This window comes from Larimichthys crocea, chromosome XIII, assembly GCF_000972845.2.
Source record: "Larimichthys crocea isolate SSNF chromosome XIII, L_crocea_2.0, whole genome shotgun sequence".
Classification (NCBI taxonomy): Eukaryota; Metazoa; Chordata; class Actinopteri; family Sciaenidae; genus Larimichthys; species Larimichthys crocea.
In genome coordinates this window covers 894,048-912,343 of record NC_040023.1, presented here as the reverse complement: position 1 = coordinate 912,343, position 18,296 = coordinate 894,048, and the positions used below count along the sequence as shown (strand labels likewise).

At 40.3% G+C, this 18,296-nt stretch overlaps 1 protein-coding gene across 5 annotated transcripts in view; it reads right to left on the bottom strand.

Annotated features, from left to right (window-relative positions):
• The window catches only part of trps1 (trichorhinophalangeal syndrome I), a 116,749-nt gene extending 99,560 nt beyond the window's left edge, over nt 1–17,189 (bottom strand). Inside the window, exon 1 of one of the 5 annotated variants that reach the window (XM_019254815.2) lies at nt 16,038–17,189. The gene's annotated coding sequence lies outside the window, so the exon portion shown is untranslated. Of the gene's footprint in view, nt 1–8,891; nt 8,934–16,037 lie in introns of those variants that run through there. The other 4 variants (XM_019254814.2, XM_019254816.2, XM_019254813.2 and 1 more) reach the window with 4 other exon arrangements.
• Between the last annotated feature and the right edge of the window lie 1,107 nt (nt 17,190–18,296).

Sequence of the window (18,296 nt, the reverse complement as noted above, 5' to 3'; positions counted from 1 at the left end):
GGCCATCAGACAGGAGGATATTAGGGCTTTCCTTTTGCTGATGCGGATTGTTTGTTTTCAGATGTCATGTAGGCTGAGTTTAGTTCCACATTCCATCAATTACTCAATGGACAGACAGGAAACCACACTGTTTTTGATTCAAACGCTGCATAGGAAAATTATAGGTTCGTTCGGGTTGTTTTGATTGTTTGTGCTTTAAATTCACAAAGCGTGATGCTTAAAAAGTTCAGAGAAATATTTCAGAAAATCACATAACACAAGCAGATGGATCAGATTGGCAGGCAAATTGTATTTACTGGCTCTTAAAACTTTTATAATTTTGGGTTTACCGTCGACCAATCACTGCTCAGAAATAAAATATTTAACTGTACAGCAAAGCTCCATCTGAAAATAAAACCAACTAGCTGATTGTCATATCTGAAAGTCTTTGTTGTTTGCTGTGTGCCTACATTATTCGCCTTCCAAATACATGAAGCATTTTGGGTGATAAAAATAAAAAATGTATTATTAGAAATTGTCGGAAAGTTCCTAATTGGTTGTAATTGTTGTTTTATGTTCTGGATGCTGAAAACAGGATGACGAAGCTGAAGTTACAGCACAGCTATGTTTGCCCTGAATACACAGACAGGCAGAAAAATAGGTCTGTTTTTTTTTTTTCTTTCAGTTGTTGACTCATCACTACTGCAACATGGGTTGAACATCAAAAGCTGTAAAAGAGGCAAAAGAGCAAGAAAACACAACAGGAAAAGGAGATACATCTGTTCTTCATTTTTCCTTTAAACACACTATGAAATTACCAGAAGCTTTTAAAATGTTCCAAAAATGAGCTTGAAAATGAGCTAAAAAAAAAAAAAAAAAAAAGGCAGAAAAGCACTGTTTTCTATTCAAATTCTAATAAGTCAGGTTATCAAAATGAGGTTTGTGACTTCTCCAGCAGTTATAGACATCATACTAACACCCAAGGGTCAGTTTAAGGCAGTTAGTAAGTCCTCTGTTATGTGGACGGATGGTGGAGGAGGAAAAAAAAAATTAAACAATACGTTTTTTTAGAGCTTGGCTAGAAAACACTAATGTGATATCTCCCAGCGGAGGACATGTCAGAAAACAGACCCCACTATGAGCTGTTGAAGAGCAGTTGACACTAACTGCTGATGTCCGTGTCAAAACGGTGCGCTGATGACTGTCTACAGTTACATGCAGAATATTTCATCGTTCCTAACGAATCCCCCTCAACTGCGGACAGGAATTCAGAGCTTGAATGGAAGTAAAAACCAAAACACAGAGTCAAATAATCAATTCGTCTGCAAAGATGTTGATTTTTTCGAGCAAAAAGTACAACAAATTCTCAGTTCTAGACTCTCTGATGTGAGGTTTTGTTTCTTTTCTTTCATAGGAAATTGAATATTTTGGTGGTTCTTGAACAATCAATCTGCCCTGTGGAAAGCTGTAAAAGGCATTTTATAATCGATTAAGCAAGAAAATCATAGATAATAAAAACTATCTTTGAAGGCAGCCCCAAGTTAAAGCTAAAAGTGTTTCACATGCAGCAAAACAAACATAATCACAACACTGTATCAAACGAACCTGCATCTCGTGCAGCTCTTTGCTCTTGCACTTTCTAAATCTTATCAAACCTTCCTGGCATAGATTTAAAAAAAAAAAAAAAAAAAAAAAAAAAACGCAGGCAGCGTCTATCTGTGGATTAGCAGAGGCGAACAAAAGAGCAAAGCAGAAACTCCTTTATCGACTTTGTTACGAGATGAGAAGACGCTGTCATAACAGGACTACGCCAACGATTCTACATCAGTCGGTAACCTTGATCAACCAGATCTGTTCAGCTGTTGAGGTTAGAGCCGAGGGCGTGGTTTGTCTTTTCATTACTGTAAGCGACGCCCAGAGCTTTTTAAGTTTTGCTCTGACACATACGCACGTGCAAGTTACTGACACACTGCCACTTCCCTGTAGTAGATATGTTCCTTCGAGTGGCTCTTAGCTCCTATTAAAACAATCAAATGAATGGTATCAGTCCACTTCTTGCTGTGGAGTGTGACATTTTTAAGCCTATTATTGGATAGAGCCGATATGAAGAGTGAGGCGTTGTTCAAACATGTCAAAAAGGAGCTGGCTAAGACTATTCTTTGAAAAGTTTGCCTTCATTTTGACAGTGTAGTAGATGTCATGGGCAGAGTAAAGGGGACTGACATGCAATAAGTAGTAGACCGGCAACCAGACACCCTAGCAATATGAACTTTTATAATGAAAATGAATCAAATGAAAGACTTTAATAACAGCTCATATAGCCCCCTTTACATGTTACAAGTTCCCATCTATAACTCTGAAAATGCTGGGGATTAAAACTATTCTTGCTCTTGTGTAAAAAATGAGAACATTTAACAAGTGCGCCTCTAAAAGCCCTGTCATTTTTCTGTTTATTAATACAATAAACTACACTGAGTTTGGCCGCAGAGGAAACAAATGACTAAAGGATTTATCAAAGATTTAAAGTTTGTGAACTGGAAAGAGAAAAGGGTTTTCTGGTCTGTCGGCCCAAACTGCCCGTTGGGTTAACTGCTGCTGCTGCTGCTGTGGCTGGTAAGGGGAGACAAACTTACCAACCACAGTTAAGACAGACTCCGCATTTGTCTGGATGAACGGTGTTAATGTCCCGCCTTGATGTACAATAGTAGCAGGAAACCGGGAGCTGCATAAATCAACACAGGACTGTTGATTTTGACCTTGCTCTCCACAGCTAAGACTCTCATACATCAAAAATAATGGAGAACAAACTCGGCTTCAGCGGTAGTTGTAGGCGTAATGGAAGGAACTAGTAGCTGCATAAATCAACATGCTGATTGTTGACGCTTGCCTAGCTGTCTTTTCCCCCAAAATACGGAAAACAAACTGCAGCTCTGCCAGAAACACACACATAACACACATACATCTCACCAGCCTGTGCAAGACTGCCAGGCATATCTGATGATTTTAAAAACACACACACACACACACACACACACACACACCCTGTATATGTGTGTGTCATGGTTTGGTTTGTCTGTCTGGGTAAGCTCAAACATTACGTCAGTCACACACACACACACACACACACACACACACACCGATACACTAAAGCATGCACATACTGCTACACACTTGCAAATCGACACAACTCCCTCTGTCATGTACACGCACACGCGCACACACACACACACACACACACACACACACACACACACACACACTTTCCACTCCTGGAGAATCGGACGTTTCCTGCAAGCGACCGGCCCGACGGGAAAAATGTCTGGACAAACTTAAGTCGCGCACACACGTACACGTACAGACACACAACGGAACATTTTCAACCCACAATGTTGACTTTATATTCCTTTCCAGAGCCCTTCTATCTGCACGCCGGCCAAGTGAAGCAGCGTTTCCCTGTTGAACACCATCGGGAAGTAAGACTGGGAGGTTTCAGGCCCTCAGTGATGTCAGTGCAGGGCTGGATTCCATTCAAAAACTGGACTTTAATCAAAACTCTGAGCCAAATATGATCATACTATCACAGTGAGTCACTGGAAGTTCTTTCATGCAGCCTTTTTCGCAGCAATGGGAACAATATTTTTCAGTGTCTCAAATCAAAAATACTTGTCGTGCCTGAGAGGAAGATTAACTTTAGCTTTGATATGATTATTGTATAAAGCTGCAAAATTGATCTGGTGACTGAACGCCAAAAGCATCTTTCACTTTTCTAGACCGAAGCGAGGAATGTTTCCAGTGCTGCGTGGTTGTTCATTTGCAAAGAGATGGAGAAAGTGACTTAAGAGCCTTACATTGTCAAACTTTATAAATCAGGTTCTTTAAAAAATAAATAAATAAATAAACATTTTTAAAACTGATTTACTCCAACTTTTTTTCCTTTTCCTCGCAGCTGATCAGAAATCACTTCGTCACACACAAAAGCTGTATCATCTCCTACAGTTTGGACTTTTTGTTGCTCAAAGCACAACAAGTAATCACGTACAGAGCAGATAAGTGACACACACACACATGGAGACTTTATTAGGCACACTTACACAACCCAATGCAAATCAACAGCTCTGACACATTCTGCCTCTATGAAACTTGTGACTCGAAACTTCAATTACATGTTAATTGTGGAGGTTGTAGTTAGACGTGGCGTTGCACTGGCATTATTACAATGGATTCATATTCTTCTTCCCTCATGCTTTCGACACCACTGCAAACTTATTAACATAACATTAGCTACATTCATAACTGACGGTGTCAGTCAGTGCTGGGCATCGTCTGTGTAAAAGTAAAATTTGTAGCAGAGCGGTTGCATTGGGTTAGATTGTACAGGTGTGCCTAATAAAGTGACCTCTGAGTATATGTGCTGTTTGACAACTCTGATCTATAATGATGAGATCTGGATTACGCAGACCTTTTTTTACTAATGCGCAGCAAATTATGACTAAGTATAATATTAAGTAGTTCCAGATTTCATCGCTCCACATCCTGTCTAAGCATCCACTGTAGTGCCTTAGACTTTATATTCCACCTGTTACTAACTAATCTATTACTACTCACCACACACACTTTCTTATCACCCTTTCTTCTCTTTCATCTCCTCCTTGCCCTCCTGTAAAAATTGAAGTGTCAAAGCTGCCTCATTCTTAAGTATTATTCAGGAGACACTTTGCTTCATAGCCCCATGTGCATAGTCTAAGTGAAGTTGTCTCCCCGTGGTGCAATATTACTAGATTGCAACCTGAAAAACAAAGTGAGAAGCACTTGTTTTATTTTATCCTTCAAGACATGACTTCAGATTTAAAGCTTTTAAATACCAGGCAAGATAAATCAGAGTATTTCCCTGCTTCCAACCTCGCCGGACTAATCCTGAAGAGATTTTTTTATTATTTGAAAAACAAAAACATGGAGGAGCGCTTGTTTTTTTTATCTTATCTCAAGACAGACACATCCCTTAAGGTTTTTGTTTAAAGATGCGGTAAAGTGCGACTCAAGCACTGAAAAAAACGTGTGTTTCTTGTGTTTCGTACAGGTATGAAAGGAAGATGTGAGTGGAGGGAGTGGCCGACTGAAGAGATCACAAAAAGTTACAGTCGATCCGTCAAGGCACGTCACCAAACCTCCTCCCAACCAGTGAAGTTCAGACACTAAACTGACATTTTAGGGGAATTTAATCCAATCACTTAACTCGCCTGAAAGAGAAAGAGAGAGAAAAAGAGAGAAAGAAACACGAGAGAGAGAGAGAGAGAGAGAGAGAGAGAGAGAGAGAGAGGGAGATTCTCACAGCTAGGTGAAATTGGCCTCTAAAGAAAGGGGAGAGGACAACTTGTGTGTGAAGCACTAAAAAGCCTAAAAGCCATGTTGCAGAACAAACGCTGTGCCCCCCACTGTGCTTTTCCACCCGCCCCAACACACAACCACGCTCACACACACAGGCCCGGAGTAAATGTAACTGTCAGCCGTAAAGTTTTCGACTATAGCGAGTGATCTTTTGCCCCCTTTCCTCTCCCCACTCGTCCTCCTCCCACTCCTGTGTCTATGCAAATGAGTTCCTCATCTGTCCATCCATTCTTCTTTCTTTACTTCCTTTCTTCCTCCATTTCCACCTTATTCTTCTAAGCATTTCCTTCTCTGCTTAGTTTTACCGCCTTTTCTCGTTCCTCCGTCCATTAATCTGATCCATCTATCTTCCCTTTCTCTCTCCGCTCCACAGGCCGACACTGACCATAGGCCCCCCCCCCCACCTTCTCTGTCCCATTTCCCTTATCTCCTCCCTCCCTCCCTCCCTCCCTCCCTCCCCAGAAATGAGAAACTACTTTCCTCTTCCCTCTTTTTCATCCATTCTTCCTTAACCCCACCCCCTGCTAACCACACACACATACACACTTCTGACTGTGGGCCTCTGACACCCACCTTCTCGCCCCCACCCCCCACAAAAGTCTCAAAGACCCCCAGATGTGTGCCCCCTTAATTTCCATTTCAAAAAAAGAACCACCTCCCTCCCTCCATCATCCATCTATCTGTGCACCCACTTCTTCACACACACACACACACACACACACACACACACACACACACTTCAAAAACACACTGTTACACACTCGTCTTTTTATTTTTCGTGTGAGGCTAAATAAAAAAAATGCTGACCATGACAAATATCACTTATCAGATCCTTTAAAGACTGTTGGACACAGTGTATCTTATAGATAGACTTCCCCTTTTACTGAGATTTTCTTTTTTAAACATGCTGACCATTAAGATTATTATTTATCCGTAAGGAGGAACATGCTGATGGTAACAGATTTCATGAATCTCTGTGGTCGTCAAATGCTGCTTCAGGACCCAAAGGTGAGTCCTGAGGAGATTAGAGCTTGAGGCTACTTGGAGAGTGTTTTTAAAAAGTATTATTACCCTGGACAATAATGTGCAAAAAACACAGTTTAGGCACAGCGTCATTGGTGTAATAATCAGGAATGTGGAACTGCTATAAAAAAGACCAAAACCAAGATTAACTGACCTGTTTTCAGCCAGCTCAGAGAAACAGACCTACAAGTCATGATTTTCTGTTTATTGTTACAGATGATAAATGTTTATTTTCATTATCAGTTTTTAAATGTCTCAAGGTGAAGCTTTTAAATGTCTTGTTATTTTCTAATCAACAGAAAAAACTAAAGATGTTCAGTTCACAATCATAGAAGAATGTTTTATTAATAGTTACCGAAGCACATGACCATTAGTCATCACCGTGATCGCAAGAAGATCCTTTGTAATTCCTGTTTTGTCAAACACACCCACGAAACTGATCCAGTGTCTGCTAGATTGAATCTAAATGTTACCTGATGACTATTCATAACTGTTGAACAGTGTTGCACAGCAGCTGAGATGAACCTATCACTGGTATTACACTGCAGATAGAGTGCCACATGAGAAAAATGTAAACAGTCTACCTGAGCCATGCGGTTGTGGCTTTCTGCTCAAAGTCAACCGTTTCATTTTACATCAAAGAATTTCCTACATCATATATGATACATGCATTTAACTCAAGAGGATGACAAGATGCTACACCTTTAAATATGCTGATTAAGCACTCTTAACTGCTGTAAGAGAGGATGAATCCCCGATTGTTTCAAAGTTTATGTGGTTTGAAGTGAAGCCCTGAGGGCATCAGCTCAAACTGTCTGCAGGGCTGTACCCTCTAAAGCCCAAAGCTGCTTCTGCAGGATTATTGAGCAGCGTCAGGAAAAAAAAAAAAAAAAAAGCCCAAACCCTGGCCCCCATCCTGCAGAGACCAGGTGAGGCTGTTAGCTGGATCTAACCACATTTCACTGGTTCTTTCAGAGTTGGGCAGAAATGTCAAGCTGGACCAGAGGGAAGTTGAAAGGGTGTCATATCACCCCTGTGCTTTCTTCGTGCTGTCTCTCAGCTATGGAGCAGCCGGCGAGAGTTACATGAATAAAATAACGCAACAGGCCAGACTGTCCGTTCCTGAATTACAGTGACTAGATCCACGTTTATTCTTTATTTGAGTGTTTTCTCTATAGTCCAAACAGTCCACACAGCCAGAGGCACACGCCGAGAAAAAAAAAAAAAAAAAAATCTGCAGAGGCTGGTGTGGCTATTCACTTTACTGAAAGAAAAAAAAAACCTAACTTGTTAGTCGTTTAAATCATAGTTTTAATTTGACGGGACGCCATAAAAAGTCTGCCCCTTATTACACAGACACACAAACACGCACACACACATAAGAAACACACACTCACACTGACAGACATACGCACGCATGCACACAGAGTGAGGACAAAGACTACTTTGAAAAGTTACTCAGCCACCAGATGTTTTAGCCAGATCCCAGACTACAATACTAATGGGGCTGCACGTGCATGTGTGTGTGTGTGTGTGGAGAGAGCTCAATAGTTTTAAAAGCGGCAAAAAAAACTAAAAAAAAGTCCATTCCCTCAGCAGGTATATAGATCTCAGAAGGCTTCATGTACAGCTGCATATTTCATAAAAAAAATATGCAGAAAACACAGATCTACATACAAAAATGGCAACACACGTCATAGGTTAATATTGTGCGCACATATACGCCAACACACCCATGCATGAAATAAAGAGGTAGTAGGTGGTGATAATGCTATTTAACTGCAAGGCATGTGCTGGGAATAAGGAGTGTTTCCTACGGAGGAGGCTTCCACATCAAATCATGGAAGAAATATCATCGTGACGGAGAAAGATCACAATAGCAAACAAAGGTTGGCGCCTATTTACACTTGAAATGAAAGTCTGAGCGAGTAAATCGAGTATTTGGACAACGGTTAGAGTGTGATCGAGCACACGTGACGCCCTTCTTGTCTTGCAGTACAGTAAGAATAAGAGAAACAGAGATTTCGAGATAAAGAAACTGAGTGAGGGAAAGAGGCACTTACAGAGAAAAGGGAAAAAATGAAACGGAGAAGAAAGCAACAAATTCGTCAGATAAGAGATCGAGGTGCGTGAGTGTGTGTTCTTGGTGTGACTGTCGATGGAGCAGACAGTTAACCTTCAGTACAGAAATAAACAATCAGTTTGTCAGTTCAATCATAACCAAGCAGTGAACGAGACAGATTTGACCTCAGGAGAAGAAGATAAGTGCAGATAACTGTTCAAATAACCGATAGCCATCTATCAGCCGTGCTGCATGGTCTGCAGATAAATGCAATGGAGCTGTGCATTTCTGATTTTAGAAGAAACTCGACAGGAAACAGATGCCAAATTAATGATATACGCTGACAACAAAAGGCTTGAAGGCATGAAATTATTAAATATAACTCATTTGCTCGATAGCAGCTGAAGGAAATGTGGCGATCGTGTGTCAAACACATTCTTACCTGTTGATCAAATACAGATCTTGAACCTGTGACGGTGTAAAATACTTGATCTTACAGTTACACAGCAACAGGTGGAGGTGTTGATTCGCTGGGTAATTTTCCTTCATGCCCAAAATCAAATGACTTTCTTTCATTTGGAATCAATCGACTGTGTCTTCACTTTGGAGGGGAGACACAACTTTTACCCAAGAAGCTTCCTCGATAAAAGAAGAAGAAGAGAAAAAAAAACTGCCACTTCTACTTGAGAAAAGTCTCGCTGAATTAAGCAGACAGTGCTTGAGGGAAATGGTTCAGTTCACTCTCTCCATCTGCGCGTTGCGCAGCCTTTTCAGCCTCAACACAAAGACGCTTACAACATAAATCACATTCAAATTCATGCCACTTATGCCACTGTCACATTTTCCGTAGATAATTTTTTCGCTGTCTGCCTGCTGGTGGCTTGGTTGCTGTGTGAAAACTGGAAGGAATTACAGATGGAGCTCGCCGGAACACTTGAGCACAGTGTACCGATGTACTCGTAACGCCACAGGTTTAAATGCAGTTTAACAGCTTGTAAATGTATGTGTCACTCTGCTCATTATGCACTGTCTGATACTACAGAAATGTGTGTATCTGCACTAAATATTTGCATTCAGAAAATCATCCAACCTTTAATTCATGTTGCCCAATAGAATTACTAAGTGATGCTGTCCATTCATTCCTTTCTACAGCTACTTTATCACTATGAAATGCATGCCATCTGTACTCCAGCGTGCATTTTTCTCTTCTTATTTCTTAATACAAACATTGAGGTTAATAACACACTGTTAACAACAAAGACACAACATTTGTAGGAGGCAGACCTCCATATCTCCCTGTAGTAATTGGCAACAGACAAAGCTTTATGGAATACAGTATATACTCTGATAGGTAAACACTAAACACTGGCACAAAGAAGTAAAACAAAAAATAATCAGACAAAACCAAACCCATGCTGCATGTTTACTGTGACGGATTATCTTGCCCTCGACTCTTTTCAAGTCATTTCAAGTTTTTTACGCTGAAAACAAATAAATAACAGCAAGTGGCTTTTTTTTTTTTTTTCTCTGAAGGAAGCAGAACATGCTCTGATATTCTCTTCTGTTAACTGTATACTGACAGCACCAGGAATGTTGGACAAGAGAGCGGAAATCTAAGAAAATAGCACAAAGAAAAAAAAAATCTGGCTACCTGCACATACCTGTGTATGAGTGAAAAAATAGATACGAAATGATCGGACATAATAGAACGCAGCAATGCGACAGCTGCAAGTAAATTTGGTCCACTCCACTAACCACAACCTTTTAAAATACCGTTGCTATGAGAAGTAGCAGTATTGGATCTCATTTAAATTCATTATGCAAGGTTTTAAAAATGTAAAAAGGGCAATTCCCCAATAATTCACCCAAATATTGAAACTGATTCCCATCTGATGATTTTTGCTGCAGGTTTTGACTCCATATTTAACGCCTTCACTTACAAGTTACTGCAATTAGACTTTACCTTTTAACGTTCCATTTTCAAACATGAAACCATTTAGAGGAAGCTTTTATTGCCTATTATCACAATAAGAGCCACAGCGCCTGCAGACAATATAAATCAAATGTTACTTTTAACTTGCAATGCACCATCAGAGCATAAATAGGCTGACAGACTATATTTACAAAGTCTTAATAAAAAAGTATTTACCATCATCTTTTAACGCAGCGTTAATACAAATAACCCAGAGCCTCCATCCTTTTCTTATTAAGACCTCTGTGGCACCAACATTTAAAACACATGTAGGTTTGTTTTATTCACACAAATCTAAGAAGGAGCAAACACACTCGGCCTACTTTGTTTCGAGAAAGTTACTGACTGTCGTGTTTATAGGAAAGCTACATTTTTCTCCTAATGACATACAGTCATCGGCGTTTGAGCTCCGTTTCCCCTCCTTTCTTTCGCGAAAACCTCTGCACACCTGTGGTGCAGCTCAGAGAAAGATAGACGATGAGGGGAAAATGTGCAACCTGCGACTGCATGATCAAAACATGACGTCACCTTTGTCGCACCTATGTAACATACAGGGGAAAAAAACACTTCTCGTGTCGCAAATGTGAGCAAATCTTTCCAAACAACAAAACTCATGGCGTTGGCAAGCTGACTTGCTCACGACTGAGAATCGATTCAATTAGATGTTGATTTATTTGAAAGTTAATTGAACACAGTCTGGGAGCAAAAATCGCCCACAAGGTCAAAACTCATCTGAACAGTGATTGATAACTGAACGTCACGGTGCACAGGAAGCATGAGTGTGCCAAGTACAACGCTGAGTCAAAGCAGTCAGAGCTCGCAACTCATAACGCATCACATAACAGAGCAGCAGGTTTCTCAAGACAAGTGAACTCAAGTAAATTATCTAAGCTGTGCTGAACACAGGCTCAAAAATGAAATGTTTCTGGCACCATAAAAATACAACACACATTCAGATCATCTACAACGTAGTTCAGAGATTTAACTAAGGAGTAAGCAAGTGTTGTAGGGTGTGAACATACAACCTTTTGGTCTCTGTAACCACAAAGCCAAACTGCTGCCTGTGTCGTCACCTTCTACTGCCTCAACCACGACTTGATCGGTCTCCACTGTATCGTGACAGAAGGATCATTTACTCCCCGAGATCAAAAGAAGAAAAAAATTATCCCTTATTTGAGATTTGTCTGTCTCAAAAAAAAAAAAAAACCTAAGAAAAATATGAGGGGGGAGAATCATTTCACCCTAAACCAAGACCATGTGCTCGTTATCTGAAGCAGGCCGTCTAAAAGACAGACTTAAAAGTCTAAAATAAGACCAAAGACATTAAAGACAAACTCAAGCCTAAACAAGGCTGTGCTAACCACAGACAGAGTGGAGATGACATTTCGGGCATTTAGCAGACACTCTTTCCAGAGTGACTTCCAGTAAAACCCAACAGGAGAATAAGCTCAAATCCCTGTATCACAGACGTTACAAGCAGCTAATATAAAGCAATGAAAGAGCCCAAACAATGTGCCCAGACAGTTAAATAAGTTAAAAACAATTGTGTCCTTGGGATATGAGCAAAACAAGAGACTGGGTAATAAAGAAGTGCAAGCTACAGAGCTTTGAGCCAAGAGAGCCAGAAGCCTCGCAAAAAGTTTTTTTTTTTTTTTTTTGTTCCTTTAAATAAACTATCCGTGACAAATGGAGGTTTTCCTTTATCTCAACTGCAGGCAGGCTTGAGATGAATAACGGCTGATTGCTCTAATAGATGCTATCTTTCCCTGCTTATTGGAAACAGTGAGTTAAGACAGTTCACGTCCATAAATAAATGGGATCAGAAATTAGAAATAAATGAGTTATGTGCGTCCACATGAAGAAAAACACTTAAAAAGCTTGAAGGGAAAACACCCTCTCCCTTCTGATCCAGATCTCCTTAAACAATATGCTGTAGCTAAGATTGACGACAGATTAGATTTTATTAACACAGGAGCTTAATGATGAGGTATGGAGATGTAAGCCGTGAGCACTTGTGCTTTATCATCGAAGCAAGGCTTTCCAAGCAGAGACGGAAAAACCTAAATAGCTGTGAAATCAAACTTGTTTTAAACGGCTGCTCGTGGTGAGACTTCAGTCACTGCAGTAGCAGCTAACAGTTAAATCCTAAACCGTCTCAACAATGCAAAATATTTAGCCCAACTGATTTTAGTGGGCTGCTCTCTCCTCAAATCAGAGTGACAACTGTTTTTCACTTCCACACGCTCCTCTACAGGGAGCTAAAGGTCTGTGAATGTGGGTTACCTAACTTGCCAGCATGTTAATACGCCGTCTACACACCGGATTAAAGTTGAGATCAACGTGAAGCCAAGATTGTGTGACATACATTGTGTGTGTCAGACGCTGGCCTGAGTTATTACATGCATTATGCTTTGTAATGACATTTTAGCAGGCAATGTAAGACAAACACAACACCTCGCCACGCCCTGAAGTGTCTGACGAGGCACAACAAACGTTTGTCAAAACTTCTTTCAATCCTGCAAGATTTTTTTTTTGCTATTGATTCTTATCTGTAGGTGAGGTTATTGATTTTACTGTCAGGTCTTGACCCGCTATTTTGTAAAAATGTTCCAGTGTTTATATGAAAACACAGTGTGGCTCTTACTCAAAGACAACACTGTTTTATTTCTTTGCTTTTGATTTTTTTTTCAAATTGTCTTTTCTTTAAATACACAGATATAACAAAAAAGTTCAATATTTTCTACCTTGATATTTATCAATTATGATGACTGCAATTAAAAGAGTTTGAAAAATTGGTGCCTGACTTTTCCCTGTCTATAACAGCATGCCGTCTGGCCTTTTTACACTCCATGTCAAACTTTTTCCCCTTGTAACGCAGCGCTGCTTTGAAACGACCGAAGAAAAATGCATGGCAGCCCACAAAATCACTACAGTTGTTCCTCGTGTCTTACAGAACATCAAACCATCAATAAAACACAGGAGATACATTCCAGCTAGTTCAACAGGACATTTCTGACTTCCCTCACTCCATGTGTTCTCTCTCTCTCTCTCTCCCTCTCTCTCTCTCTGGTTCGGTCTTTCTCTCTCTCAAAACTTTCTCTCTTCCCAGTTGCACCGCAGAGACTTCACATATTGCAGCCATATGAGTAAGCCATGGCTGTCTCCTCAAAACACACACACACTCACACACACACAGAGGAAAAAGTGCTCTCTCTCCCACTCGGTCTCACACACACACATACGGGAAAGAGTTTTACAAGCAGAGGTTCTCTTTAGGAAGTCGTCAACTGTTTTGACGTTTAATAGCAGCTACGAACAAGGCCGTAAGATACAATAATATCCAGTGTCTGGAAAGAGGAACTTTTTTTTGAAGAGTTATAGATTGATACATCGCTGGATCAAATGTTTTGACACATTTTAAAAGGAACTTGTTAAATGTTTGTGTAAAAAAAAAAGAAAAAAAAGAAAAAAGCAGGTTATTGTACGTGCATGATGTCTGCAGAGAGAAGAGGAAACGATCCGGACATGCAGCTAATTCAAAGTTAAGAGCGACTGTGCACGAGGCTTCAGTGTGTTGTATGTTAGTGGATGGAAAGAAGGGAAAACATTAGCGGGCAGGATGGACATGACAGGACAGCAAAGCGCTGTCTGAAAAATAATCACCACTAAATTCAAACACTTGATTTACTTACTGAATCCATATCGTCCGTGTTAGGTAACAAATAAAAATGTCAAAAAGCTTCAGAAAAACTTGATATAAAAAGTTAAAGGAGTCACATAAATTTAGTGGATGCTGACAGAAATATTCAGAGCTTAGAAAACTCCAGTCTTTTGTTTTCAGAAAAAAAAAAGTAATAAAAACAAACATTTATCACAGTCCTAAATCTTACAGAAGATGTGTGGCGTCCACTGCTCTCGGCCCTTCATGTAAAAAGTTATGTGCTTAAAAAAGTCCAAACAAGCCACTCAGCGTTTACAGCTCCAGGATCAGAGTTGCGTAGGCACGCTTGCTTGTAAAAAATTGCAAAGCAAACTACAACTTTAAAGTTCCCTAAATCATTTTGATTTTGTATTTCTCCCCCCCCACCACCACCTCAAGTGATCCTCACAGTTTTAGGAACTGAAGAGGCACGCATGTGTGTGACTTTCCTCTAACTGCTGTGGCCCGAGAGCGCAGGAGCTGGGAAAAGTTTTTGTTGCAGAAAACTTTGGAAGGAAATATTGGAGAAGAAGTGTTAAAGATATGAATTTTAAAAACTTGATCTAACTTTTTTTTTTTTTAAGCGCTTTTTGATAAGCCCGTTAAATATTTCATCAGACATCAAAATGCCGTGAAGATGAAGGCATGCTTCGTATTTAAAAAGCACTTGCAGGAAGAGCCAACAAAAAAAAAAAGTTTTGCAACTTCACGAGATTGAATAAATTAATGAATTGGACTGCTTAATAAAAACAGCAAACTGTCCACTTTTCAATAACAAGTGCCAACATGTGTGAGGTCAGAGTAAAGTCTCATGGGGGCCTGCTCTGCTTTTTTTTTTTTTTTCCTTCTTCTTCCAAAAATGACTGAGGTTATCTGCTGAATAAAAGTCGGGTCCACACATAAGAAGTTCTTTTTTGAAGGAGGAGGGGGGGCACATTTGGAGAACTGTGAAGGACTATGTAAAAAGCTTCCTTGCAGTGTGTGCCTCATTGTACTGGCTTCACATACTCTGCTCTCCCCACAGAGTTGTCATGCCTACCCGGCTCCCTTATCTCAAAGGAACATCACAGTTTCTTACAACAGAAGAAGAGGAGGAGGAGGAGGTGGAGGAGGTGGAGGAGGAGGAGAAGGGGGGGACAACTTTTTTTTTCAAAAGTTGAGTGGAAATGCAACACAAGGCTTCCCAGCATCACTCGTGAAAAGTTCCAACAACAACAACAACAAACAAATAAATAAACGCTCGCCATTTGAGCGGAGTACTTGTTGTTCTTTAAAGTTGATAAGACAGGATGTTTTTTTTTTGTTTTTTTTTTTTACGACGCCTCACATCCACCATGCGCTCGCGAGCTCCCTAACAATGAAAAGAGGTGCAAAAGGGAAAAAACTGCGCCACATCGGCCGTAAAACCACCAGATAAACACAATCTCTGTCATCGAAACTTGCACTACTTTGACACTTTTTTTAAGCCCCACAAACTAGCAGCTATCACCCCCCCACACCCTCCTCTCTCTCTTACACCACTCCACACTCCAAAAGTGCTGTTCATCTTTTTCGGCACATACAACAACTTCTTTCGCCCCCCCACACACCCGGTCTTCTTTTCTCTCCGCGACGTGCGTCACTCGGAGGAGCAAGAAATGTGAACTTGAGTATCAAGTTTGCAGTCAGAATAGTAACGAGAGAGAGAGAAGAGAAAAAAAAAAAGTTATCAATGAAAATGAGAGAGAAAAAGTTAGCACGTTAGCGGTTCGAGTAAGAGCTACTTTGAAGTGAGTGAAACAAAAAAAAAAAAAAAAAAAAAAAAAAAAAACACCACCACCGGCTTCTAGGAGCTCGAGTCAGGATGCCACTTATCGTAAATAAATGTCAGGGAACAAAAACAAGAAACAAAAGTCATAAAACAAAAACACACAAACCTACTTGAGGCGACTAAGTCAGTCCACGTCCCCTTGCTGCTGGCTTCAAACTGAGTCTTAAATCAAAGCAGTAGCCGTCCCCGGTAGCCCCCCAATTTGTATTTGTGTTGCGTTTGGGTGTCCTAACCTAAATGTAAATTGCCATGTGAATTCAAAGCGGCGCTGCTCTCTGCTTTCCTCTCTCTCATTCAGCAGATCCCTCTTTCCTTACCGACGCTGCTCAGGCCGTTAGTTACATAAGACGCAAACCGACTGCTGCCCGTCGTAAAACTACCAACGGCTAACAGAGCATATATTTCGTCTGCCCTTAAACGCAGCACTGATAGCCCGGCTTCCCTTTAAGACGACCAAATCTCATTTTACCCACTTATCCGACAAGCATGCATTTCGCCATCTACACAACTCCAACCCCGTGCACACCGCCGATGCGTTTTTCTTTTTCTTTTCTTTTTTTTTTTTTCTCCTCTTCTTCTTGCCGTTTACAATGTCACTGCACCAACTCTCAGAGAGGGCTGCGTGCACGGTGTTTGCGTTTGTGTTGGTGGTGTTTCTTTTGGTGCGGCTTACCTGTTGATCAAAATAAGCATTAGCCTCTTTTCTCTCTCAGTGTGTGTCTCTTTCAGCAGCCTGTTAAGATGGTGGCTGGCTGGCTGGCTGGCTGGCTGGTTCGTCTCTTTGTGGGGTTTTTGTTTGTTGATGATGTCGGACGGGGTGACTGTGTCTTGGCTGTCTCTTTTTTTTTTCTTTGGTCTGAGAGGGAAAGAGAGATAGTTAAGGCTTCGCGGCACCACTGATACCGACTGATTTAGTGAGTTAGGTAGGCTCTGGTGTTGTAATATTCCGATGTTATAGTATGTTATTCAGCCGCCCAGAGCCCGGATTTGCTGGCCACAGCAAACCATAGCAGAGCAGCTCGTTATCTGTAATTTTTTGTTCAGACTAGTGTTATCGCTTTGCTGTGACAGGACCTCTCTGCCTGTCTCTCTGTAGGCTGTGGGCATTACGTCAGAGGAGGAAGACACAGCAGCTCTATTAATATCAAGAAGCCACCCGAAGACTGACTCTTAAAGCGACACGCACTGTAATCTCGTTTATTTACACAGTTAATACTAAACCAAATCAAGTGCTCAGATAAAATAAAGAACAGCGACTCTTAAAGGGACACACACGTATGTAAAGAGTCATTAAGGCAAACACTCAGATCAAATCATTTCACTGACTCTTAAAGTGTATTAACTATTACTATGTTACTAAACCAAATCAACTTCTCAGATGAGATTTAAAGTGACATACTATAATCTCGTTGTTTATACAGGTAGGCTAACATTAAATCAAAGAGGACTGACACGCTGTAATCTCACATAAATCAAATCAGTGACAGTGTAAATGCACAGCAGCAGATTTGAAGTGGCACATTATAATTTCATTTGCTTACACAATTAATAAACTGGCTACTGATCCGAAATAAAGGACACATGACACACGCTGTAATGTCAGTATTATCCATTGATATGGTGGTAAATCAAATCGATTACTCAGATGAAATAAAGACAGATTTAAAGTGGCAGATAATCTCATTTGTTTATACAGGTACGCTAAAACTGAACCAAAACCACTACTGACCCAAAAGAAACACTGGCTCGCTTATTTAGAACGTTAGTGAAGCAATTCCTCAGATAAAATCAAGAACATTTACTCTCACAGTGACACATTGTAATCTGACATAAACCAAATCAACGAAATTGAGAGCTTTGGAATTTGACCTGTTTTCAAAGTTAATACTGAACTAACTACTAATTCAAAATAAAGGACATTGGCTTTTAAAGTGACACATACTTAGTTAAAGAGTGATTAAACCAAGAAAACAATTTAGAACTCTGACTTTTAAAGTGGCTCACTGTAATGTCAGTGTTACTTAATTATTTGTTAGAAAACTAAATCAGATTAACTAAAGGACACTGACTCTTTAAGTGACACACACTGTGATGTCATTTATTTACACCAGGGTTGGGCAAGTGGATTTATATATTGGCTATATTTTGGTATTTTGCTAATTTCATGGCCTGCCTCCAACAAGTGACACACATTCATCGACACAATACACACACTGAAGAAGGACAAGTGAGAGGAAAAACAGCGTGTCGGGTCAGAATATATTCACCTCTAACTCCTTGGATTAAGGGTTTATTTTTGACCCAACGAGAGTTGGTGATTGTTGGAATACTGAAATGACTAACTAAGAAGGTTTTGCTGAGATTT